Source organism: Mobula birostris, chromosome 12 (genome assembly GCF_030028105.1).
Source record: "Mobula birostris isolate sMobBir1 chromosome 12, sMobBir1.hap1, whole genome shotgun sequence".
Classification (NCBI taxonomy): Eukaryota; Metazoa; Chordata; class Chondrichthyes; order Myliobatiformes; family Myliobatidae; genus Mobula; species Mobula birostris.
The window spans coordinates 42,790,232-42,817,731 of NC_092381.1; the positions used below are offsets into that span (position 1 = coordinate 42,790,232).

General features: G+C 41.4%; 1 protein-coding gene across 5 annotated transcripts in view; it reads left to right on the top strand.

Annotated features, from left to right (window-relative positions):
* Positions 1-27,500, top strand: part of mast2 (microtubule associated serine/threonine kinase 2) — a 456,242-nt gene that overhangs the window by 57,854 nt on the left and 370,888 nt on the right. The gene's annotated exons all lie outside the window — the stretch shown is intronic.

Genomic DNA, 27,500 nt, shown 5'->3' on the forward strand with positions numbered 1-27,500 from the left:
GAGCCTGCCTGCATTTAGCCTATCTATACCACTCATAATTTTGTATACCTCTACCATATCTCCTCTCAATCTTCTATGTTCTAAAGAATACAGTCCTAACCTGTTCAATCTTTCCTTATAACTCAGGTCCTACAGACCCGGCAACATCCTTGTAAATTTTCTCTGTACTCTTTCAACCTTGTTTACATTTTTCTTGTAGGTAGGTGATCAAAACTGCTGACAGTACTCCAAGTTAGGCCTCATCAATGTCTTGTACAACTAAAACATAACATCCCATCTCCTTTACTCTATACATTGATTTATGAAGGGTAATGTGCTAAAAGCTTTCTTTACGACCCTATCTACCCATGATACCACTTTCAATGAATTATGGACCTGTGTTCCCAGATCCCTTTGCTCTAGTGTACTCCTCAGTGTCCTACCGTTGACTATGTAAGACCTACCCTAGTTTATCCTACCAAAGTGCAAGACTTTGCATTTGTCTTCATTAAATTCCATTTGTCATTTTTCAGCCCACTTTTTCCTGCTGGGGTCTAGATCCCACACAAGCCATGATAGCCTTCCTTGCTGTTCCCAATCTTGGTGTCTTCTGCAAATTTGCAGATCCAGTTAACTGTATCATCATCCAGATCATTGATATAGATGACGAACAACAAAGGACCCAGTACTAATCCCTGTGGCACACCACTAGTCACAGGCCTCCAGTCAGACAGGCATCCACCTACTACCACTCTCTGGCTTTGTGGGAGAAGCCAATGCCTAATCCAATTTATCACCTCATTCTGAATGCAGAGCGAATCTTCTTGATCAACCTCCCATGTGGAACCTTCTCAAAGTCCTTGTTGAAGTCCATATAGACAAAATCAACTGCCTTGTCTTCATCCACTTTCCTGGTAACTTCCTTGAAAAACTCTATAAGTTGGGTTGGACATGACCTATTACGCATGAAGCCATGCTGACTATCCTTAAATTAGCCCATGTCTATCTAAATACTTGTATATCCAGTCCCTCAAAATACCTCCCAGTAACTTTCCCACAACTGACTACTCGCTGGCCTATAAATTCCTAGTTTATGTTCAGAGCCTTTTTTTAAACAGTGGAACAGCGTTGGCTATTTATCTATTTCTCTTCGTGTTTGCACAGTTTGTTATCTGGCTTGGGAGTGGTTTGTCAGTGATTCTTTTGTTTTTCTTTGTACTTATTATGAATGCCCACAAGAAAGTTAATCTCAGGTTGTACATGTTGAGGTTGAGGCCCTCGGGGGTCGACCATGGATGTTGTTTCCCAGCTGTCTATGTGACAAGCAAGCCAGGGCAGTATGATATGGAGAGCAGGCTATTTTTTTTTTTTATTTTGTAGCAGGCTCACCCTCTCCATGCAGCTGATGTAACCATGGGTACGGCGGAGACAGATAGAGTTTGGCACCAGCGGCGTTGCAAGGGTTGTCAGTCAGCGTTAAATTCAACCTCAGATTACCTTTGGGACTCCAGCTCCGGATTTTTCCTCTGGGTTTGCTCCTAATGCCTTCCCATCAGTGGGTTTTGCTGAAAGACAGCTGAGGTTTGAGATTCAGTGTTTCCCTTTTCCTCAATGAGCTGTCAACCATGGCTGATGAACCCCATCTGCTCGAACTGACAAGTTTTAAGATGCCAGTAACCTGCCTTTGCCCCTTCTCCTGTCAGTAGAAACAGTTCTGTTGGACTTAGTAACTAAGCCATACATGAAGGCCAGGAGCTACACTTGGTTGTCAGAGGCTATTTGAGACACAGGACGTTGAGAGCATTTAATAGGTAGTTGGAGCTTATCCCAATTACCACCCCTAGCTACAACAACCTTCAGGAAATTGACATACAGTATATGTACTTGCATAATATATTTACTTTGAACATGAAAGGTATGCAAATTAAGTATTTAAAATTTCTTATCAATGTATGTATATGTTACCATATATTACCTTGAGATTATTTTCTTGCAGACATTTACTGTGGTGCTAGAAAGTTTGTGAACCCTGTAGAATTTTCTCTATTTCTGTGTAAATATGACCTAAACTGTGATCAGATTTTCATGTAAGTCCTAAAGCTAGATAAAGAGAACCCAATTAAATGAATAACACAAAAAACATTAAACTTGTTAGTTTATTTATTTAGAAAAATGATTCAATATTACATGTATTTGTTGGAAAAAGTATGTGAACCTTTGCTTTCAGTAACTGGTGTGACCCCCTTGTACAGCAATAACTTCAACCAAATGTTTCTGGTTACTTGATCAGTCCTACACATTAGCTTGGAGGAATTTTAGGCCATTCCTCCTCACAAAACTGCTTTAACTCTGGGATGATGGTGAGCTTCCTTGCTTGAACTTCCTTCTACAACATTTCTGTAGGATTAAGGTCAGGACTTAGACTTGCCATTCCAAAGCAGGAATTTTCTTCATTTTAAACCATTCTGTTGTCGATTTACTCTTGTCTTTATCCAACTTCTATTCAGTTTCAGTTGACGGATTGCGACCTTACAATTCTCCTGTAAATTGTGTTGTTACAATTTTAAATTCAACTTTTCCTTCAACGATTGCAAGCTGTCTGGGTCCTGAGGCAGCAAAGCAGCCCCAAACCATGATGCTTCTTCTACCATGCTTCACAGTTGGGATGAGGTTTTGGTGTTGGTGTGCAGTGCCCTTTTTCCTCCATACATAACAATGTGTATTTCTGCCAAGAAGTTCAGTTTTTGTCTCATCCGTCCACAGAACGTTGTCCCAGAAGCATTGTAGAACATCCAGGTGGTCTTCTGCAAATTTGAGACATGCAGCAAATTTTTTTTTTTGGAGAGCGGTGGTTTCCTTCATGGTGTCCTTGTTGTTTAGTGTTTTTCTTATAGTGGACACCTGAACAGAGACTTTAGCAAGTTCTAGAGATTTCTGTAGGTCTTTTGATGTTACCCTTGGGTTCTTTTTCACCTCCTTCGGTATTGCATATTGTGCGTTAGTGTGATCTTTGCAGGATACCCACTCCGAGGGAGAGTAGCAACAGTACTAAGTTTCCTCAATTAGTAGAAAATTTCTCTATCTGTTGACTGATGAACACTCAGTCTTTAGAAATACTTTAGTAGCCTTTTCCAGCTTCATGCATCGCTACAATTCTTGGGCCTCTGTAAGTTGTTTTGATTGAGGCATGGTGCACATAAGCAGGTCTTTCTTGACAGTGCAAGATAAGTAACCTGACTTTGTGTGTCTTTTTGAAAGGGCAGGGCACCTTTACAACCCACACCAGAAAATTTCATCTCATTGATTGGAACACCCGACCCCAAATAGCTTTTCTAGAAGACATTACCCCAGAGGTTCACATTTTTTTCCCAACAAATAGATGTAATATTAGATAATTTTTTCAATAAATAAATGAACAAGAATAACTTTTTGTTTTATTTAATTGGGTTCTCTTTATCTAGTTTTAGGACTTGAAAGAAGATCTGATCACATTTTAGATCGTATTTATGCAGAAATAAAGAAAATTCTACAGTGTTCACAAAACTTTCTAGCTCCACTGTACAGGGGGGAGAAAATAGGATTTTATGGAAAAGCTGAGACAAGCATCATCAGCATTGTGCAATATGCAAAAAGAAGACAAACTGTGTAAATAAAAATAATACTGAGAATGAGTTGTAAGGAGACTGAAAATGAGTCTGTAGGTTGTAGAATCTGTTCAGAGTACCAGTGAATGAAGTTATCTGCGCTGGTTCAGGAGCCTGATGGTTGCAGGGTAATAACAATCGTGAACCTGGTAGGGTGTGATCTAAGGCTTCTGTGCCTACTATCCGATGGTGATAGTGAGAAGAGAGTATGGCTGGATGATGGGGGTCTTTGATGATGATGCTTTCTTGTTGCAGCACACCATATAAATGTACACATTGGTGGGGAGGGCATCACATATGATGACAGGGCTGTATTCACACTCTCTATAGTCTTTTCTGTTCCTACGCATGAGTGTTTCTATACTAGGCCCCTGTCCTGGGACCAACATGTAGGAGCCTTCGCAAAGAAGGCATAGCAGTGCTTCCACTTTTTCATAATTTATGTAAATTCAGCATATCACCTAAAGCTTTGACAGATGTACAGTGGAGAGTATGCCAATTAAATGTTTGCAAATTGTTGAAATTGAGTTTTCAGTTGTTTTATTCTATTTTAGGTCCAAATGTTGACATCCTTCCTTAAACAGGGACACCAGTACAGGTTTCCGCTGCCATCCAAAGGTAGAGCGTTCCTATGAAACAGTTCGTAAGCCGGAATGTCGTAAAGCGAAGACACAATTACCATTAATTTACATGGGAAAAATTTGTGAGCGTTCGCAGACCCAAAAATAACTTACCAAATCATGCCAAATAAACATAAAACCTAAAATAACAGTAACATATAGTAAAAGCAGGGATGATATGATAAATACACAGCCTATATAAAGTAGAAATACTTTTCCACAATCATTGCCTGTACTGTTCTCCGTAGCGAAAATCTCACGCAAGTGCCGTCGGCAAAAACACGGCGCAAGCGCTGTCCAGTAACCTTCAAGGTATGAGCTGCCAAATCATACGAAATAACACCTAAAAATACACAGCCTATATAAAGAAGAAATAATGTATGTACAGTGTAGTATCACTCACTGGAATCGGGAAGACATCGAGCACACTGATGATGGTGTGTTAGGCTGAGTCGTCGGAGGCCGGGGTAGTGCAGTGGTCCCCACCCTCCGGGCAGCGAACCGATACCGATCCGCGAAGCATGCAGGGGTACAGCGTTAGCCGGGACGCACCCAGCACATCTTTAAGAAAAAAGCCAAAACAAACAAGCTAATTAATTAGGTGCTGCCTGGCACGTGAACGTCGGCCCAGATCAGAGGTGACGCAATCGGCAATCACCTCTGATCTGGGCTGACATTTACGTGCTGAGCGGCACCTAATTAATTAGCATGTTTGTTTCGGCTTTTTTCTTAAAGATGTGCTGGGTGCATCCTGGCTACTGCTGCATTCTCCGCGAATCGGTATCTATCCGGGGCCCGGGGGATAGGGTAGTGGGACTCTGGGGTATCACCTCATCGTTGATCAGGGCAGGCAGGTCATCTTCTTCTATGTCTGCCTGCCTCGATGTCGAAGGTCGAGGTTCATCGTTTGCTGTGGCTGATGTGGAAGGCTTGCTTGACTGCTTAGCCTCGCGCATTTTTAGATCATACAGTTCTTTGTAAGGACTCAAACCATCCTGCAAATATGCCCTAAACCGATGTACCCTTTCAAAATTAAAGTCGTACTTTATCATTGCAGCAAAAATCTCACGCAGTTGCTTCATGTTCCGTTCCTGGATGACTTCACTTTCGCTACTGCATTCGGTTTCGATTGTTATCCTTCCAATTGCATCAGCTCTTTATTTATCAGTTCTTGGTCATGGGATGCCAGACCTCTTCAACATCTTCGTCAACTTTCACAAGTCAAACTCACTTTGTCCTTACTTCGTTGACCACGATCAAAACGCTTAATTATGTCTAGTTTTACGCTAAGTGTAACACCCTTACGAGCTCTTTCAGGCTTTTCCGATACCTTAGAACTCATCTTGCTAATGGCTGCTCACAGGCATGTGTTTAAGCAATGCCGGCGAGAATGCCGTTCCGAATCCGGGGGAGAGCGGCTGCCTTTTTTCGTAACAGTGAAAATAGCTTCTGTTAGCGAAAACAGGTAACTAATGTAGGTCCTTCGTAACAGTGAGGTTTCGTAAAGTGAACATTCGAAAAGCAGGGGACACCTGTACTCTATAATCTAGTATTGCCAATGGCCTCACTTTATTTTGCTGGCTGTTTCCTCTAATCTTAGACTCTCCTAACAAAAGAAAAACTATCCCTGCCTTTAATGAAAATTGATTATAATGTCAACAAAACTACTATGTTGTTGTACAGAGCCAACTGATTCCCTAATGTACTTAAGGGAAGTAAGTCCTCCATCCTTGGTTTGGCCAACACGTGACCCTCAGCAATGTTGTTGAATCATTCTGATGTGGCCTTGCAAGACAATCAACTTTGCCAGAACCACTGCATTAAAGCAGAAAAATAATAAAATTAAGTGAATCACTTGGCATTGATAGAAGCTTTGGATATTGTACATGACTAAGTTATTTAGTCAGATTGACCTTCTAGAGCCTGTTTGTGAATATCTGTGGACTGCTGACTAAACTGGGAGAACTGTTCCACTCGTCTATCAATAGGCAGATATAATCATACTCACAGAATGATCACAACAAAAATTGGAATTGGTTTATTATTGGCACATGTACTGAGACTGAAAAGCTTGTCTTGCATACTATTCACACAGCTCTGATAATTACATCTGATAATACGAATGCAAGTCGATGGCACTAGGCAGTTTAAATGGTTTGGCACAGACTATTTGGACTGAAGGGTCTGTTTCTCTGCTGTACTTTCCTGTGTCTCCATGACTCTGCACTGCATTGAGATAGAGCAATGTAAAATGAGCTAGGCCATTCTAAAACAATCCCTATGTATGTCTTATTTCTCCAGGAGGATGGATCCACTTGAAGGGGGGTGATATCAGTGTGCAAACCGGAAGGAGTTAGTCCCACGAGTCCTCGGTACTGATTCCAGAGCCCTTACTTTCTCAGGAGTCTAATGAATGTCCCCGTTGATTCTTAGCAGTTTTTATGGGTGCATGATAGAAAGCATCTCAGCAGGCCAGGCAGTATCTATGGAAAAGAGTACAGCCGACGTTTCGGGCTGAGACCCTTCAGCAGGACTGGAGAAAGAAAGATGAGTCCTGCTGAAGGGTCTTGGCCTGAAATGTCGACTGTGTTCATTTCCATAGATGCTGCCTAGCTGGCTGAATTCCTTCAGCATTTTGTGTGTGCTGCTTGGATTTCCAGCATCTGTAGATTTTCTTCTGTTTGCTGTATGGATGCCTCATGGCTTGGTAAGGCAACTGATCTGTGTATGACTGCAAGTAACTGCAGAGAGTTGTGGATATAACAGAGCACATTATGGAAACCAGCTTCCCCTCTTCACTCTTTAAACCTAATTTGGGTATGGATTTAACCTGCTAAATCCTTTCATCTCATCAAAACTAGTCAACTTTCTCTGAACTACTTCCAACTCAAGTATAACCCTCCTTAACTAAGGCCAAAATAATACCCAGTGAGACCACACCCAGAAAACTAACACAAGCATGGCTGCAGCTACTTGTATATTCAATTAATACTATAATAATTGAGAAGCAATTTTAGGTAAATTTCAAATTGCAAGCCATTCTTGCTTCATCTTAAGACAGGAGGGGTTGGTCTACTAATTTATGTCAGAAGTCTGTGCATTTTGCATTCTTTTGATCAGAGGCTGATTTAGTGAGGTTTGAATGCAAAAGTAACTATTTAGAAAAGAATAATTTCTGAAAGTTGATAAGTATTTTCATTATATTATGTCCTGTTGTTGCGAGCATGTGAAAGTAGGAAAATCCAGTGCCTGTGACAAAATGTTATTTTTTTTGTTGCTAGCTGACATTTTTGTGCCTGATCAGCTTGGGGCTAACAGAGAAGTAGAAAAGAGAAAATGGAACATATGGAAAGGTGGGTGGCTGAGAGGGTGTGATTTTGAATTAAAGGAATTGAATTGTGCATGCAAATCAGTGAAAATATTTGATAAACATTTTTCAGACTGTGTCTACACAAGGACTATATACAATTGAAACATACCACTTAAAGAGGATAAATATGGATGTATTCTGATAAGTACAATTAAATGAAACTGATTTGATGCCTGTTGTTCAAGTGCTAACTTCAATCTCACTGCACTGTCATTGCATGCTGGCAGAAAAGATACATGACAAATATATTGGAGTAACACACATAAGAGTTGCTGGTGAACACAGCAGGCCAGGCAGCATCTCTAGAAAGAGGTACAGTCGACGTTTCAGGCCGAGACCCTTCGTCAAATGTACCTCTTCCTAGAGATGTTGCCTGGCCTGCTGCTTTCACCAGCAACTTTTATGTGTGTTGCTTGAATTTCCAGCATCTGCAGAATTCCTGTTGTTTGCGTTTTTAAATATATTGGAGTGTCAGTTTAACAGTCATATTTAACTGGAAAGTTTTATTGAAAATTTACATGAATAATTTAGGTGGAGGGAAAAAATCCATTTAATTGCATAATACAGAATCACTAAAAATTGAATATTTAAGAATTCCTTAAAAATTAAATTATTGCTTTGTTGTCTTTTAAATCAGGCTAAGTAGCACTTTTTAAGCAAATGCATTTTAGTTGCATATGAGTTGTAATTTGATGCACTCTGAAAACTGATAGCTTTAATGGATACACTGACATTGAATCTTGTGTATTTTACTCAAAATGCAAAATAGAACATAGTATAGTACAGCACATTACAGGCCCTTCGGCCCACAATGTCGTGCCGACCCTCAAACCCTGCCTCCCATATAACCCCCCACATTAAATTCCTCCATATACCTGTCTAGTAGTCTCTTAAACTTCACGAGTGTATCTGCCTCAGGTAACTAACTCAGGCAGTGCATTCCACGCACCAACCACCAAAATGCAAAGAATTGCCTTTTATCGTGTAAGTGGCAAGGTTAGTCGGTTTGCGGACAACACTGAAATTGCTGGTATGGTAGATTGTGAAAACAGTTGTCTCAGGTTACAAGATCTGGATCAGATGGAATGTGGACAATGGAATGGCAAAGGGAGTTTAACTGAGATAAGTGTGTGTATTTTGGGAAGTTAAACCAAAGCAGAATATATGCAGTGAATGGAAGTGTCCTGGGCAGTGTTGTAGAAGACACCTAATGATACAAGTACAGAGTTCCATGAAAGTGGCAACACAGATAGACAAAATGGAGAAAAAAGCACATGCCTTTGCAGTATGTTGTGTATAAACCTGGGCAGGGAGTTAACACCTTTTCAAAATCACCCGAGCCAAAAGTTGTCTTCAAGTTTTTTAGAGAGAAAACTTTGTGATATTGCAGTAAGTTAAGTAAAATATGTCTGTATATGTTAATATTATTGATTATTCTCATGCTCAGCGTTAAACAGGGTAATATGCACTTGCACCACTTTATAGCTGTGAACGAGAAAGATCTATGGTGCGATGATAGCTTAATAACGATGAATGATAAACATAATACTTCAAAGTACATCTATAGATGTTTACCAATATTTAGAAAGCTTGACTTACAGTACTGTTTCAAGGGCAAATAATGACTGGATGGAGATGGATGTGCTTCAAGTTAAAATATGAATTTTATAAGAATAAAATTTATAAGAATAAACTTCTTGATAAACTTGGGAACTTGGCTCTTCTTGTAAAATCATAAGTAACAAGCCTGGGTGTTGTCCCTGATTTTAATTCCCACCTAAAGAAAGTGACAGAATAATATTTGTACATTTAAGAAATATTGCTAAGGTACATCAGTTTCTGGCACATAATGATGCTGAGAAACTAATTCACGCCTTTAATAAACTAGACTGCTATGCACTCCTTACTGGTTTTCGAAAGCAATCTATTGACAAACTTCAACTCATTCAGAACGCTGCTGCTGGACTTATAACTAAAACGAGGATGAGGGCAAGGATGAGGGAAATTATCACTCCTGTCCCAGCTACTCTGCATTGGCTTCCTTTATCTTTTAGAATTGATTTTAGTGTTCGCTTACTTGCTTTTGAAGCTCTTAATGGACTGGGACCAGAGTACATCACAGAATTGCTTTCATTGTATAATCCTACTCAAGCACTCAGGTCTTCTGCCACTGGTCTCTTAAATTTAAACAACGTCTCTCAAAAGATAATCGGCAGGTCAGCTTTTTTTGAACTACGCTCTTAAACTGTGGAACTCCAGTTTTTCCTGGAGTGAAGGGGACTAAGTGGTGACCTCACAGAGATTTGTAAAATCAGGAAAGGCATTGATAAGGTAGATGGCCACTGTCTTTTTCCCAGGGTAGCGGAGTCTAAAACAAGAAGACATAGAAAATAGAAAACCTACAGTACAATACAGGCCCTTCGGCCCACAAAGTTGTGCCGAGCATGTCCCTACCTTAGAAATTACTAGGCTTACCCATAGCCCTCTATTTTTCTAAGCTCCATGTACCTATCCAAAAGTCTCTTAAAAGACCCTATTGTATATGCCTCCACCACCGTTGCCGGCAGCCTATTCCACTCACTCAACACACTCTGAATGAAAAAGCTTATCCCTGACATCTCCTCTGTACCTACTCCCCAGCACCTTAAAACTGTGTCTTCTTGTGGCAACCATTTCAGCGCTGGGAAAAAGCCTCTGACTAACCACACAATCAATGCCTCTGACTATCTACACGATCAATGCCTCTCATCATCTTATACACTTATATCAGGTCACCTCTCATCCTCCATTGCTCCAAAGAGAAAAGCCCGAGTTCACTTAACCTGTTTTCATAAGGTATGCTCCCCAATCCAGGCAACATCCTTGTAAACCTCCTCTGCACCCTTTCTATGGCTTCCATATCCTTCTTGTAGTGAGGCGACCAGAACTGAGCACAGTACTCCAAGTGGGTCTGACCAGGGTCCTATATAGCTGCAACATTACCTCTCGGCTCCTAAATTCAATTCCATGATTTATGAAGGCCAAAACACTGTACACCTTCTTAACCACAGAGTCAACCTAGGGTGAAGGGAAAAGAGGGGTTGAGGACAACTGTTCATGCATAGGGTGTTAGCATATGGAATAAGTAGTAGAGACAAGTACCATTATCTTCAAAAGAAATTTGATCAAGTTTACAAATAGGAAAGCTTTCAAGGGATACAGACCAAATGCAGGCAAAAGGGATTAGTTTAGGAAGACAACTTGGTTGATCTGGACAAGGGGCTGTTTCCAAACTAAATATTTTTATGACTCTGATGTGGCCTTTTTTAGTAGAGAATTTTGGATTGAGTAACTTTCCTTTTTATTCCAACTGTGTTGATTTGATGTGCTATTGTTGCCGATGATTTAATGTATCTGTTCAATCTAAGTGTTTATAAGGTAATAAAAATTGGTAGAATCTCTGATCACTAAGTAAAGAAAACGGCTGAGGTAAGAGTGACGCAAACAACAAATCCCTTACTCACTCTTCCTTCAGTTAGTCCTGACGAAGGGTCTCGGCCTGAAGCGTCGACTGCACCTCTTCCTAGAGATACTGCCTGGCCTGCTGCGTTCACCAGCAACTTTTATGTGTGTTGCTTGAATTTCCAGCATCTGCAGAATTCCTGTTGTTTGCGTTTTTAAATTCACTACTGCGAAGCCCCTTCCAGTGATGCCTACACCGAAGAAGTTTAGATCCTTTCTTCGACGGGAGTTTAGTGAAACCATCTCTCACTGTTCCCCATCTGTAATTTCTTCGGCTCTTCAACTTTTCGACCACACTTTGACTTAGACTCGCTATCACAGCCATATATCCTTTCTTGGAACGTGCCTCCGTCGCCAACTTACTCCAGTTGGCTTTAGGATTCGTTTCCAAGCCTCTCAATTTTGACCTTCTGAGGATCCCAGGTACTCACATTTTATTGACTCTGCCTCTCGCCGCTTCTCCCGTCAAGCTCTGAAGGTGACTCTCTCCGCTATGAGGAGGTACTTGGTGTCCCTATCCAAGACCCTTCCACACCTTCGGGACACTTTCTTCGCCGTCTGTAATGGTCCTACCTGTTATTTCATCCTCCCTCGGATTCACGCCTGCAATCGCCGTTTTTTTGACTTTGTCGTGTTAGGCAAAGATCGCAAGATCCTACATCTACGGACTCCAGAGCCTGCTGCCATGAAACTAGCAGGCATGAACTTCAGATTGCCTCTGCCATTGATCTCGCCGGCTTCAACACCTCAGGGTATATTCAAAACCCGGACTCCAGCAACGACCATGGACACATTCAAAGCGATTGTGCAACCACCAACTGCGACTCCAGCCTTGAACTCCAGGCCGGGTCTTTATGTGCTGCTGTTGTGACTCCCATCTCCCCTTCCCCCACCACCACTCTGCAACTCCGTCTCCCTCAGATCCCACCATCAGCTCCTGGGCCCTCAGAGGCTCCATCTTCCTCTCACCCCAACCATCCCCTCTCCATTGACACCAACCTCCCTCCCCCCTCTGATCCCAGCTCTCATCCGTGCTGGGTCTTTACCATCCCCTCCGACCTTCAATTGTCGGAGGCAGAGCGCCCTGTCCTCAGAAAGGGCCTCACCTTTGTCCCCCTTCGCCCACACCTCAGCGAGTTCCGTGTTCGCCATGATGCGGAACTTTTCTTCCGCCGTCTCCATCTCTGAGCCTACTTCTTCGGCAAGGACTCTTCCACCCCCACCGATGACCCCTTCTCCCGTCTCCAACCCTCTTCTTCATGGACACCCCGCTCTGGTCTTCTGCCTGCTCTGGATCTCTTTATTGCTAACTGCCGACGGGACATCAACCGTCTCGACTTCACCGCACCTTGTCCCCATTCCAACCTCACTCCTTCCGAACGCTCTGCTCTCCACTCCCTCCGCCCTAATCCTAACCTTATTATTAAACCCGCTGATAAGGGGGGTGCTGTTGTAGTCTGGCGTACTGACCTCTACCTTGCCCAGGCACAGCGACAACTCGCGGATGCCTCCTCTTATTTACCCCTCGATCATGACCCCAGTAAGGAGCACCAGGCCACAGTCTCCCACACCATCACCAACTTTATCCGCTCAGGGGATCTCCCATCCACTGCTACCAACCTTATAGTTCCCACACCTCGCACTTCCCATTTCTACCTCCTACCCAAGATCCACAAACCTGCCTGTCCTGGCCGACCTATTGTCTCAGCTTGCTCCTGCCCCACCGAACTCATTTCTGCATACCTCGACACGGTTTTATCCTCCCTTGTTCAATCCCTTCCTACCTATGTTTGTGACACTTCTCACGCTCTTAAACTTTTCGATGATTTTAAGTTCCCTGCCCCCGCCGCTTTATTTTCACCATGGATGTCCAGTCCCTATATACTTCCATCCCCCATCAGGAAGGTCTCAAAGCTCTATGCTTCTTTTTGGATTCCAGACCTAATCAGTTCCCCTCTACCACCACTCTGCTCTGTCTAGCAGAATTAGTCCTTACTCTTAATAATTTCTCCTTTGGCTCCTCCCACTTCCTCCAAACTAAAGGTGTAGCTATGGGCACCCGTATGGGTCCTAGCTATGCCTGCCTTTTTGTTGGCTTTGTGGAACAATCTATGTTCCGTGCCTGTTCTGGTATCTGTCCCCCACTTTTCCTTCACTACATCGACGACTACATTGGCGCTGCTTCCTGCACGCATGCAGAGCTCGTTGACTTTATTAACTTTGCCTCCAACTTTCACCCTGCCCTCAAGTTTACCTGGTCCATTTCCGACACCTCCCTCCCCTTCCTAGATCTTTCTGTCTCTGTATCTGGAGACAGTTTATCCACTGATGTCTACTATAAGCCTACTGACTTTCACAGCTATCTGGACTATTCCTCTTCTCACCCTGTCTCTTGCAAAAACGCCATCCCCTTCTCGCAATTCCTCCGTCTCCGCCGCATCTGCTCTCAGGATGAGGCTTTTCATTCTAGGACGAGGGAGATGTCTTCCTTTTTAAAGAAAGGGGCTTCCCTTCCTCCACTATCAACTTTGCTCTTAAAGGCATCTCCCCCATTTCACGTACATCTTCTCTCACTCCATCCTCCCGCCACCCCACAAGGAATAGGGTTCCCCTGGTCCTCACCTATCACCCCACCAGCCTCCGGGTCCAACATATTATTCTCTGTAACTTCCGCCACCTCCAACGGGATCCCACCACTAAGCACATCTTTCCCTCCCCCCCCTGCATTCCGCAGGGATCGCTCCCTATGCAATTCCCTTGTCCATTCGTCCCCCCCATCCCTCCCCACTGATCTCCCTCCTGGCACTTATCCGTGTAAGCGGAACAAGTGCTACACATGCCCTTACACTTCCTCCCTTACCACCATTCAGGGCCCCAAACAGTCCTTCCAGGTGAGGCAACACTTCACCTGTGAGTTGGCTGGGGTGATATACTGCGTCCGGTGCTCCCGATGTGGCCTTTTATATATTGACGAGACCCGACGCAGACTGGGAGACGGCTTTGCTGAACATCTACGCTCTGTCCGCCAGAGAAAGCAGGATCTCCCAGTGGCCACACATTTTAATTCCACATCCCATTCCCATTCTGACATGTCTATCCACGGCCTCCTCTATTGTAAAGATGAAGCCACTCTCAGGTTGGAGGAACAACACCTTATATTCCGTCTGGGTAGCCTCCAACCTGATGGCATGAACATCGACTTCTCTAACTTCCGCTAATGCCCCACTCCCTCTCGTACTCCATCTGTTACTGATTTTTATATACACATTCTTTCTCTCACTCTCCTTTTTCTCCCTCTGTCCCTCTGAATATACCCCTTGCCCATCCTCTGGGTCCCCCCCCCCTTGTCTTTCTTCCCGGACCTCCTGTCCCATGATCCTCTTGTATCCCTTTTGCCTATCACCTGTCCAGCTCCTGGCTCTATCCCTCCCCCTCCTGTCTTCTCCTATCATTGTGGATCTCCCCCTCCCCCTCCAACTTTCAAACCCCTTACTCACTCTTCCTTCAGTTAGTCCTGACGAAGGGTCTCGGCCTGAAACGTCGACTGTACCTCTTCCTACAGATGCTGCCTGGCCTGCTGTGTTCACCAGCAACTTTTATGTGTGTTGCTTGAGGTAAGAGTGACTACTGTTGATGACAATTTTAGCACGTCTCCTCAAAGCCATATTTGAGTGATTTTATTTTCCATTTGGTTCCAATCATGTGGATTTGATGTACTACCTTAAACAATCCACTGGTTGTTGATTGTTTAATGTTAGTCTTAGTTCAGGAGTAATGATATAAGGAAATTGATATAAAATTGGAAGCAGTGGGAATTGAGGAAACCTTCAGCTGCTTTGAATCGGTGGACTGGTTAGTATTCAAGGACTCGGCAGCTAACCTAATGTACAGTAGGAGTGTTACAAATGTTAAAATACCACTCCATTAAAAATATTACATTGTACATTCAACATCTAGATAGACAGGGTGCAATCACATTATCTTTGCCTTTAATGAGTTATCAAAGTATTATTCTCCTGTAACATCAAACTCCAGTTCAGTAACCTTCTATTTTTGTTTTTCATCTCACTCAAAAACACTAACGGATTATGATTGGTGTAAACTACGAGTGCTTTCTGAGTTGTACCCACATACACATTAAAATGTTGTAAAGCCAAAACAAGGGATAATAATTCCTTTTGTATAGTTGAATACTTTCTTTGAAACCCATTAAATTTCTTAGAAAAGTAAGCTACTGGATGATCAACCTCATCACCCTCATCCCTTTGAAGTAACACTGCTCCTGTAGCCTCATCACTAGCATCTACAGCTAATGAAAATGGTTTTTCAAAGTCAGGTGATTTGAGCACAGATTTGTGACATAGCATAGTTTTCAATTTATCAAATGCCTCCTGACAAGGCTCTGTCCAAACAAACTTTTCACTTTTCTTCAAGAGATTAGTTAATGGAAGGGCAATGTCAGCAAAATACTTACAAATTTTTCGGTAATATCCTTCCATTCCCAAGAATCTTCTGAGAGTCTTTTTACCAGTTGGAGTGGGTACCTCTAATATTGCCTGAACTTTTGCTTGAACAGGAGCAAACTTACCTTGACCCATAACATAACCAAGGTAGGTCACAGTGGCATGACCAAATTCACTTTTAGCTAAGTTAATAGTTAGGTTTAGCTTTTGAAAGCCTTTCAAATAGTTTCTCCACCACAGCAATACGTGCTTCCCAGGAATCATTTCCTGTAACTAATCATCAATATAGGCATCTGTATCTTTTAACCCCTGAATCACAGAATTAATCATCCACTGGAAAGTACCCGGTGCATTCTTCATTACAAATAGTAGAACATTATATTCATCTAACCCAGATGGTGTTACAAATGCAGAAATCTCTCTACCTCTATCCGTCAATGGAACACACCAATACCCTTTTAACAAATCAATCTTTGTAAGGAACTTTGCTTTTCCAACTTTATCCACACAATCATCTACCTTAGGGATTGGATATACATCAGTTTTTTGTTACAGCATTCACCTTCCTGTAATCAGTACAACACCGAATACTACAGTCTGGCTTAGGCACCATAACACAAGGTAAACTCCAATTCGAATTAGAAGGTCTAATAATATTATTCTCTAGCATACACTTAATTTCTTGTTCAGTAAGTGCACATTTCTTCATGTTCATCCGATATGGATCTTGCTTTATGGGTTTGGAATCTCCAACATCTACATTATGTGAAGCTACTGTGGTTCTTTTAGGAACATCTGGAAATAAATCCCTATATTTAAAAATTAACTGCTTCATCTGCTGCCTCTGCTCTAGCTGTCAATGAGCTAATTTCTCATCAATACTTTCCAGAATTGTTGAGTTTGGTAATCTGGCAGAAATAATGTTTGGTTTAAAATAAGACTCAGATGAATCATCCATTAAGTTCCCAGTGGGATCAGACTCACTATTATTGACCATAACAGTCATAGTAGTAGACTGTTTTTCATAATATGGCTTTATCATATTTATATGACAAAGCTGTGTTGGCCTTCTTCGATCTGGTGTTTTTATCACATAATTCGCATCATTAACTTTAGGTATAATCTCATAAGGACCATGAAATTTAGCTTGTAAAGGGTTTGTTTGCACCAGGAAAAGAACCAACACTTTATCTTCAGGCTTAAATGACCTCATTCTAGCTTCCTTGTCATACCAAGTTTTCATTTTCTCCTGAGCCAATTTTAAGTTTTCCTTGGCTGAGCTACAAGCTTTATGCAATCTTTCCTTAAACTTGAAAACATAATCCAGTAAATTAGTATGTACCTATTTATTAATCCACTATTCTTTTAACAATGCCAAAGGTCCTCTAACTCTATGCCCAAACACAAGTTCAAAAGGACTAAAACCTAAGGATTCCTGCACTGACCCTCTGACTGAAAATAAAAGTAAATGAGTGCTCTCAAACCAACCCTTTTCATTTTCCATACAAAATGTCCTAATCATTGTTTTGAGGGTAGAATGGAACCCCTCTGAGGCCCCTTGTGATTCGGGATGATATGCAGATGATGTAATCTGTTTGGCTCGCAGTTTATAAACTATCTGCTGAAAAAATCCAGACATAAAATTACTACCTTGATCAGATTGTATTTCCTTAGGGAACCCAAATAAAGTAAAGAACTTTATGAGAACCCTTGTCACAGTTTTGGCTTTTATATTCCTAAGAGGTATTGCCTCTGGAAACCTAGATGCAGTACACATGATGGTCAGCAAATATTGATGGCCAGTTTTAGCTTTTGCCAATGGGCCTACACAATCTACAATAATTTTGGAAAGTGATTCAACAAATGCGGGAATAGGTTGCAGTGGGGCCACTGGAGTAACTTGATTAAGTTTACCCACAATCTGACAAGTATGACCTGTTTGGCAAAATGTCGCCACATCTTTTCTTAAACCAGGCCAGTAAAAATGTTTAAAAACCTTGTTCGCCGTTTTCTTCACACCTTGATGGCCACTCAAGGGCATACTATGAGCCAAAATTAAAATCTCATTCCGATAAACTTTAGGAACTACTACCTGGTGAACAACCTCTCATTCCTCACTTGCAGGAATTGTAGGTGATCTCCACTTCCTCATTAATACTCCCTTCTAAAAATAATATCCTATTGGCACCTTCTCAATTTCACTATCTGGGAGAGTTTGTTCCTTTAACTTGACTATCTCAGGGTCTCTGCTCTGTTATCATCTCCTTCTGTCTCTGCTCTGTTATCATCTCCTTCTGTCTCTGCTCTGTTATCATCTCCTTCCGAGACAGAGGCAAATCTTCATGGTCAGGCTTACTACAAGAATCTTGATCAAACAATGAAGGTAAGAAAGTTTCTGACACATCCTAAAAATTCGAATCTCGAGTTGAGCGGTTATGGGTAGCAGCCTCATCCTGCACAGGCCCATTCACCTCAGCAATCTTTTTGCCCATAGCTCAGGTTACAACACAGGGGGAATCCATGTTAGAAATCACCTTTGGTTCATCAGAGATGGGCTTAATCGTCAAATGCACTTCAGGAAAAACTTGTCCATCTGCTAAGTCATTCCCTAACAATAGAGAAACATCATTCATGGGTAAACTGGGTTGTAGTACTACTTTAACAGGTCCTGTAACTAACCCTGACCTTAATTTACTCTATGCAAATATACAGGCATAAGGGCACTCCCAACATCTCGTATATAGTTTACCTCAACAGTGTCAGACTCATCATTAAACTTTAGAGCACTGTCTAACATAAGTGACTGAGAAGCTCCAGTATCCCTAAGAGTTTTTATTGGCACTGGAGTGGACCCCTCTTTCAAGGATACAAATCCTTCGGTTATAAAATGATCACATCCCCTCTTAACTTGGCCAGACTCTGACAAAGCTTCATTCAAATTTATCGAACCCTGTGGATTTACAGGTTTTTCAATATGTTGCACACAGGCATCTGGGACTGCCTCCTTCCCTTTCTTCTTCAGTTGGAAACAGTTAGCTGCTACATGACCAGGTTTCTTACAATAATTACAAATAGGACGAAAATGTCTTCCCTTCACATGTTTCCCCTTCATCCTTACCTTTCTCACTAACTTCTGATTTAATTTCTGGTTTACCTTGACTCTTTGTGCTATTTTTCCCTTTAAAAGTTCTACCCGGAGGAAATTTACTCTTGTGGATTAAGGCATACTCATCTGGTAATTTAGCAGTCTCCTGCAATGTAGCAGTGTTCTTCTCATTTAAGTATGTCCTTACGTCAACAGGGTCGCACCTTTTAAACCCCATTAAAATCAACTCTTTTAAGTTATCATACTGCCCATTCACATTTTTTAAAGGAAACCCATTGCTCAAAACACACGGATTTATCATAGGCAAATTCCACGTAAGTTTTGTCCACGGATTTCTTCAAATTTCTGAATCTTTCTCTATAAGCTTCCGGAACCAGTTCATATGCTTTCAATATATACTGCTTCACAATATCATAATCAAGTGCTTGCTCAGCAGTTAAAGCTGTATAAACCTGTTGTGCCTTACCTTTAATTACACTTGGAACAGCACTGGCTATTTATCTTTTGGCCACTGTGAAATCAGAGCAATAGTTTCAAAATGCTGGAAATATTTATCTACACCTGCCTCATTTAAATGGAGAAACTAATTTAATTTCCTGATTAACAGCAAACGGTTTCCTAGAACCAGACGCCTTATTCTCAGACTTTAATTTCTCCATTGCTAGCTCAAGTTCCCTCTGTTTATCTGCTTCTCTAGCCGCCACCTCCAGTTTAAATTGCTCTAACTTTATTTGTTCGATATGTAACTGCATCTTCAGTTTACTCATTGGAAACATATCTAACACATCTTCATCAAAATCTCCCGAGTTTATATAGTGATCTGCTATTTTCATCTGAATTACTGGCTTTGTTGTAACCTTCGATATCCCTTTAAGGTCCAACCTTGTAGCAGTCTTGGATACATCACCCTTTTTCGCCTTTGCTAATACCTCCGGGTCTGGCGATGCCAGAAATTTGTCAATAGTCATTGCTGCCGAATACCACCCACAGACCAATCAAACAAAAGAATCGGGTATTTCCCTTTTCCAAATCAGATTGATAATTAAACAAGCACTTAAACTCAAAATTGGAACAAATCCCAGACGAGCCCCCAATTTCTGTTACGTGGTCGGCAACAATGAATATAGAATTTATTCAGGTTTTATAAACAAATGTAAACATTTATTAAACTCTGCTCAATAGTAGTGAAAAGTAAACAAATGACTACTTTAACCGGAAGTTAACTGCTATATGGCAATTTAACAGCCGAACTCTGGAACAGTTCTTCAAGAGGTAAATTCAAACACACTTAAAGTGGTAAATTCGAAAGTCCAAGTGATTTATACAGTCAGTAAGGAGAGACTTCCCTGAAAACTGATTTCTTCGAAGACAATAGACAATAGGTGCAGAAGTAGACCATTCGGCCCTTCGAGCCTGCACCGCCATTCTGAGATCATGGCTGATCATCTACTATCAATACTTGGTTCCTGCCTTGACCCCATAACCCTTGATTCCTCTATCCATAAGATACCTATCTAGCTCCTTCTTGAAAGCATCCAGAGAATTGGCCTCCACTGCCTTCTGAGGCAGTGCGTTCCACACCTCCACAACTCTCTGGGAGAAGAAGTTCCTCCTCAACTCTGTCCTAAATAACCTACCCCTTATTCTTAAAGCATGCCCTCTGGTACTGGAGTGACGTTACTGCTGATCCCAGCCGAGACATACCTTGTCCAAAGGATTTAGGATGAAGGAAATAACGGCTTAAAGGAACTAACCTTTCCCTGGAGAGTGAACACTGCACAAACCTTCCTGATCTTGCAGGGGTTATCTCAGATGCAGTCCACTATTCCTGAACGAAGATTCAATAAGGTAGATCCTTTATAAAACTGCCGAGCGACACCAACTTTAGTCAATCCTTCGGGTTCCTGCACTTTGGTAAGTTCTTCACTCTCCAATACTAGATGGTAAAGGTAAAACAAAGATGCAATAAACAAAAACTGGCAGCGATTGGCGAAACTGCCGGCACAACGTTTTCTTGCTTAAAATATTAAAGAAATGTGTCATCTTTAACTTTATGCCTTTTGGAAATCAGTTCATCTTTTACTCGCTTAGCTATTCACAGTAACAGAAATTTTGACCAGTGGTGCCCAAACATTTGCATGCCACTGTATATACGGTCACAGCTGTATAATAATATACAGCTTGTTTATTGGTTTTTTGAGTTACTTTTCAGTTTGGGCAACTTATAGCTATTTATAATCAAAAACAGAATGAGGTTTATTATCACCAAAATGTGTTGTGAAATTTGTTAACTTAGCAGTTCAATGCACTACATAATGTAGAAGAAGAAAAAAAATAAAAAATTACAGAATGCGTATATTGAATAGTTTAAAATCATGCATCTAGAACTAGGGGACATTGCCTCAAGATTCAGAGGAGAAGATTTAGGACAGAGATGAGGAGCAATTGTTGTTCCCAGAGAGTGGTGAATCTGTGGAATTCTGTTCCCAGGGAAGCAGTTGAGGCTTCTTCACTAAATATATTTAAGAAACAAATAGAGTTTTACATAGTAGGGGAATTCAGGGTTATGGAGAAAAAGCAGGTGGATGGAGCTGAATTTACGGACAGATCAGCCATGATCTTACTGAATGGCGGGGCAGGCTCGATGCGCTGGATGGCTTACTCACAAGATCACAAGACAAAGGAGCAGAAGTAGGCCATTCGGCCCATCGAGTCTGCTCCGCAGCTCCCCCATGAGCTAAACTATTCACCCATCTAGTTCCAATTTCCGGCTTTTTCCCCATATCCCTTGATACCCTGACGAATTAGATACCTGTCAATCTCCTCCTTAAACACCCTCAATGATCGGGCCTCCACAGCTGTATGTGGCAACGAATTCCACAAATCCACGACCCTCTGGCTAAAAAAATTTCCCCTCATCTCTGTTTTAACTGGGTACCCTCTAATTCTAAGACTATGGCTTCTTGTCCTGGACTCACCCACCAAGGGAAACAACCTTTCCACATCTACTCTGCCCAACCCTTTCAACATTCGAAACGTTTCTATGAGATCCCCTCTCATTCTTCTATACTCTAATGAATACAATCCTAGAGCCGGCAAACGCTCCTCATATGTTAGCCCCTGCATTCCAGGAATCATCCTTGTAAATCTTCTCTGAACTCTCTCCAACATCAGTTCATCCTTTCTAAGATAGGGGACCCAAAACTGCACACAGTATTCCAAATGAGGTCTCACTAATGCCCCATAAAGCTTCATCAACACCTCCTTACTCTTATACACTATTCCTCTTGAAATGAATGCCAATGTAGCATTTGCTTTCCTTACCGCCGATCCAACTTGGTGGGTAACCTTTAGGGTATCCTGCACGAGGACCCCCAAGTCTCTTTGCATTTCCGATTTTTGAATTTTCTCCCCATCTAAATAATAATCTGCCTGATTATTTCTTCTTCCGAAATGTACAACAGTACATTTGTCAATGTTGTATCTCATCTGCCACTTCTTTGCCCACTCTCCTAAACTAACTAAGTCTCTCTGCAACCTTTCCGTTTCTTCAACATTTCCTGCTCCTCCACCTATCTTGGTGTCATCCGCAAACTTAGCCACAAAACCATTTAATCCATAATCCAAATCATCGATATACATCGTAAAAAGAAGCGGCCCCAACACCGACCCCTGCGGAACACCGCTAGTAACCGGCAACCAATCAGAATAGGATCCCTTTATTCCCACCCTTTGCTTTCTGCCTATCAGCCAATGCTCCACCCATTTCAATATCTTTCCTATAATTCCATGGGCTCTCATCTTATTAAGCAGCCTCATATGCGGCACCTTATCGAAGGCCTTTTGAAAATCCAAATACACAACATCCACAGCCTCTCCCTTGTCAATCTTATTCGAGATTACCTCAAAAAATTCCAATAGGTTGGTGAGGCAGGATTTTCCCTTCATGAAACCATGCTGGCTTCGGCCTATCTTGTCATGCACCTCGAGGTATTTCATAACCTCGTCCTTGAGGATTGACTCCAATATCTTTCCAACTACCGATGTCAGACTAATAGGTCTGTAATTTTCTTTTTGCTACCTCTTTCCTTTCTTAAATAGTGGAACTACATTTGCGACCTTCCAGTCGTCCGGAACCATGCCAGAGTCTATTGATTCCTGGAAGATCATTTCCAATGCTTCCACAATCTCCAAAGCCACCTCCTTTAGAACCCTTGGGTGTACCTCATCCGGACTGGGAGACTTATCTATTCTTAGTCCACTTAGCTTCCCAAGCACTTTCTCTCTAGTAATCTTGACTGTACCTAATTCTATCCTCTGATACCTCTGGCTATCAGGTATATTGCTCATGTCTTCCACTGTGAAGACTGATGCAAAATACTCATTCAGTTCCTCCGCCATCTCTTTGTTATCCATTATAATTTCTCTAGCATCATTTTCAATGGGTCCCGTATCTACCCTTGTCACTCTTTTACTCTTCATATATTTAAAAAAACGCTTAGTATCCTTTTTTATGTTAATCGCCAACTTCTTTTCATAATTCATCTTTTCTTTCCTAATGACTTTCTTAGTTTCCTTCTGTAAGTTTTTAAAAGTCTTCCAGTCCTCATTTTTCCCACTAATTTTTGCTTCCTTGTACACCGTTTCTTTTGCTTTTATTTTTGCCTTAACCTCTCTTGTTAGCCACATTTGTGCCATTTTTCCATTCATGATTTTCTTTTTTCTTGGAATATATTTTTCCTGCATTTTCTTTATTTCTTGTAAGAATTTCATCCAATTCTGCTCTGCCGTCCCTTCATTTAGCTTACTTTTCCAATCGACTTGGGGCTAGTTCCTCTCTCATACCACTGTAATTTCCCCTGTTCCACTGAAATATGGATATACCTGATACCAGCTTCGCCTTTTCAAATTTGAAACTGAACTCAATCATATTATGATCACTACTTCCAAGGGGTTCCTTTACCTCCAGCTCCCTAATCGCCTCAGGTTTGGTACACAGCACCCAATCCAAAACAGCCGGTCCCCTGGTGGGCTTCTGGACAAGCTGCTCCAAAAAGCCATCCTGTATGCATTCTACAAACACCCTCTCCTGAGATCCATTACCTTCCTGACTTTCCCAATCCACTTTCATATTAAAGTCCCCCATAATTATCTTGACATTTTCCTTCTGACACGCTTTTTCTATTTCCAGCTGCAACTTGTAGTCCACATCCTGGCTGCTGTTTGGACGTCCGTATATAACTGCTATTAGTGTCTTTTTACCCTTGCCATTTCTTAATTCTACCCATAAGGATTCTACCTCTTCTGATCCTATGTCCCTTCTTTCTATTGATTTGATATCGTTACTTACCATCAGGGCCACGCCACCCCCTTTACCTTCCTTCCTATCTTTCCTATACACTGTGTATCCTTGGACATTCAGCTCCCAATCACATCCATCATTTAGCTATGACTTGGTGATGGCCACAATGTCATATCTTTTAACCTGTAGCTGTGCAGTAAGGTCATCCACTTTATTTCTGATGCTGCGTGCATTTAAGTACAGTACATTTAGATCAGTATTTGTTGCTGATTTTGCTATGTTTCTATTTTGCAGCAAATTATCCTGTATATTCACCGGCCTGTCCTTCTTGCCATCTTTGCTGCACAGTATTTTTGACTTATTTCTATTTTCCTGTTCCTTGACCTTAACACCTTGGTTTCCTTCCCCTTGCCAACTTAGTTTAAACCCTCCCTAACAGCTATATTAAACAATCCCTCCAGGATATTAGTACCTTTTGAGTTCAGGCGTAATCCATCTTTTTTGTATAAGTTACACCTTCCCCAAAATAGATCCCAATGATTCAAGAATTTGAAGCCCTGCCCCCTGCACCAGTTACTTAGCCACACATTCATCTGCTTAATTCTGCTATTCTTACCATCATTAGCGTGCAGCTCGGGCAGCAATCCTGATATTATTACTCTAGAGGTCCGGCTTTTCAATTTTCTTCCTAGCTCCCAGTAAACTTTCTTCAGGACCTCCTCTCTTTTTCTGTCTATGTCATTGGTACCAACATGTACCAAGACTTCCGGCTGCTCGCCCTGTCTCCTCAGAATACTTTGGACTCGATCTGAGACATCCCGTACTTTGGCACCAGGGAGGCAACACATCATCCGGGTATCCTTGTCCGTCTCGCAGAATCTCTTGTCCGTCCCCCTTACGATGGAATCCCCTATAACTACCGTGTTTCTTCTTGCTCTCTTGATTTCGGCACTGGGCAGAATGCCAGAGTCTTGTTCACTGTGGTCCTCCTTTGTTGGGTCTGCCTCTTCAACAGTATCCAAAACGATATATCGATTTCTGAGGGGGACTGTCACAGGGGTGCTATCCACTACCTCTCTATAGGTAGTATCTATCATCTCCTCACTTTCCCAAATTAGCCAAAGGTCATCAATTTCCATCTCCAGCTCCTTAACATGGTCCTTCAGGAGCCTCATCTCAGTACACCTGGTGCAGATGTAATCCTTGGGGAGGCTGGGAGTCTCCTAGGGTCCCCACATCTGGCACTCCAAGCACAACACTAATCCTAGATGCATACCTCTAGTGCTACTGTTTGTACTAAATACCAAAAAACTGTAACTTACTCCGTTACTATGAGACTCAATGGTCGCAGGAAGCCTCTTCCCGTCTCCGCCGAAGCCCGTTGAGCCAAAGCCCTTTCACTCTGCACCCTCTCACTCCTCAGCCCGCTCCGACGCTGCCCGCTGGATATGGCGGTTTCCTTTTCAAACTGTTCGCGCTCAACTGGCTGACGTCATGGGCCTGCGCAGTCTGGCCTCTCTCCTACTCCGAGAAATAAAATGTCTTCTCGCTGGAAATCCTTAGCCTCTTACCGCTGTCTTCTTGATCTGAAGAGAAACTCTACTCTGCTCCTATTTCTTATGTGCAAAAAACTAAAATAATTGTATATTAAAAAAAGTGAGGTGGTGTTCACGGGTTCAATGTCCATTTAGGAAACGGATGGCCGAAGGGAAAAAGCTGTTTCTGAATTGCTTGAGTGTGTGCCTTCAGGCTTCTGTACCTCCTACCTGAAGGTAACAGTGAGAAAAGGGCATGCACTGGGTGCTGGGGGTTCTTAATAATGGACGCTGCCTTTCTGAGAGAGGTGTGTTAAATTAATTTCCTTAAAGGTCTAGTGTATACCTTATATCATTTTGTGGCTAGATGCTGCGCAGGTAAATGTTGTAATAATTTAACAATTAACAGAGCATTTGTCCAGAACCCAAGATTTAAAAGATTCTACTTTTCTGCCAAACATGACCTAAATTCTGATCCATATTTAATGGAATAAACCTGCTTAAGTTGTGATTCCTAAACTAGCTTTGGCTGTAAAACTTAAGTCACGGAGGTGAAATGGTTCAATTTACATTATAAACTGTTGCATACACTCAGAAAATTGGAATGCATTCTAATTTAGAGACTTCTGAAAATTGGTAAAGTTGCCTTGTAACAGGAAAATATTGATTCTACTTAAAAGAAAAATTAAATGACAGATGATTGTAAGTTGTTTGCTATTCAGATTCCTTATTTGCTTGGAGACTGTATGTCTAGCTTGAGTGAATGTTTCTCATTTCCTTCATCCTCTATTTGTTTCGCTTTGCTTATGATATATTCTCAAAACCTGAGCCCTTGGTGCAGGACGTATTTTTTCCTGTTTCTTTTGTCTGACGTGTTCAAGATTTTTCACATTTCCAGTTTATCATCAGCTTTTCTACACTGAAAAATTATTGCTCTGTATTTAAAAACAAAAATGAGGACTGATAGATCTCTTTGTGATGTATTATTTTTCATATTAATGTGAGTAAATGTCAAGCAATATTTATTGTTAAGTCCTTTGTTCATTCTAGCTTTTAAGAGTGAAATTTGATGGAAAGTTGTTAATTTAGTACGGATATACATTACCTATAGTAAATTGAAGATGGATATTCAATTATTAAATGATTTGTTAATAGCCATTTGGGTTCATGCTTAGTCAGAGGAAAGAATATTCTTTAGTGCTATTCCACAACTGAGTTTCTATTGAATTGGGTTGAGCTTTCTAAAATCTAAAAGAAACTAGTCATTCACTTTTGCACCATCTGTTCTATTGTTTCACTTGTTTTCAGCATTTCCTCACAGGATTTCCTACAAAGTCAAATAAGAAAATTCATGAAGAAGGTTTATGCGTGTTTAATTGTGTATATTTAAACTGTTTTCCCCGTTTTGTTGTTGTGGTCATAAGCCATCTCTTTGAAAATTCAAAACCACAAAACCCGAAAAAATATCATTTACAAAACAACGTGATTATATAAATCATTCTCAAGTGTGTATGACATTCTGTTACCTCTGCTGAAATGGGGGTGGAATTAATTATTATACTATTTTCAAATGAAACCAAATTCTGATTTCTCTTTTCTCTTGCCATTTAACCTGATTTCTGTGCAACACTTTGTTATTGCCACTCTACAGGATACTTGTGCAGAATGGCAAAAAAGTTGCACTGTAGTTACTTGGCATATTTTTTCTCCAGTTTGTTGAGGTACCTTAGATGTTGCCAAAGCTTGTCTCTTTCTTGTCCTTTTCCTCATTTGCTTATGATGTCCTTGACGTTGGTTCTACAGGTCTATTTGGGTCAACCGCTTTTTCTCTCTTTAGATGGTGCTGGCTAGGGTTTCCTGCTTTGAGTCCTCACAATTGCTGTTTTCTTTTAAACATAGCCTCCTAATAATAGTTCATGGATCTATATTTATTGCAGTATTTGTTGCTGGAAAAAAATGGTGCTTGATGATCAAGAAACA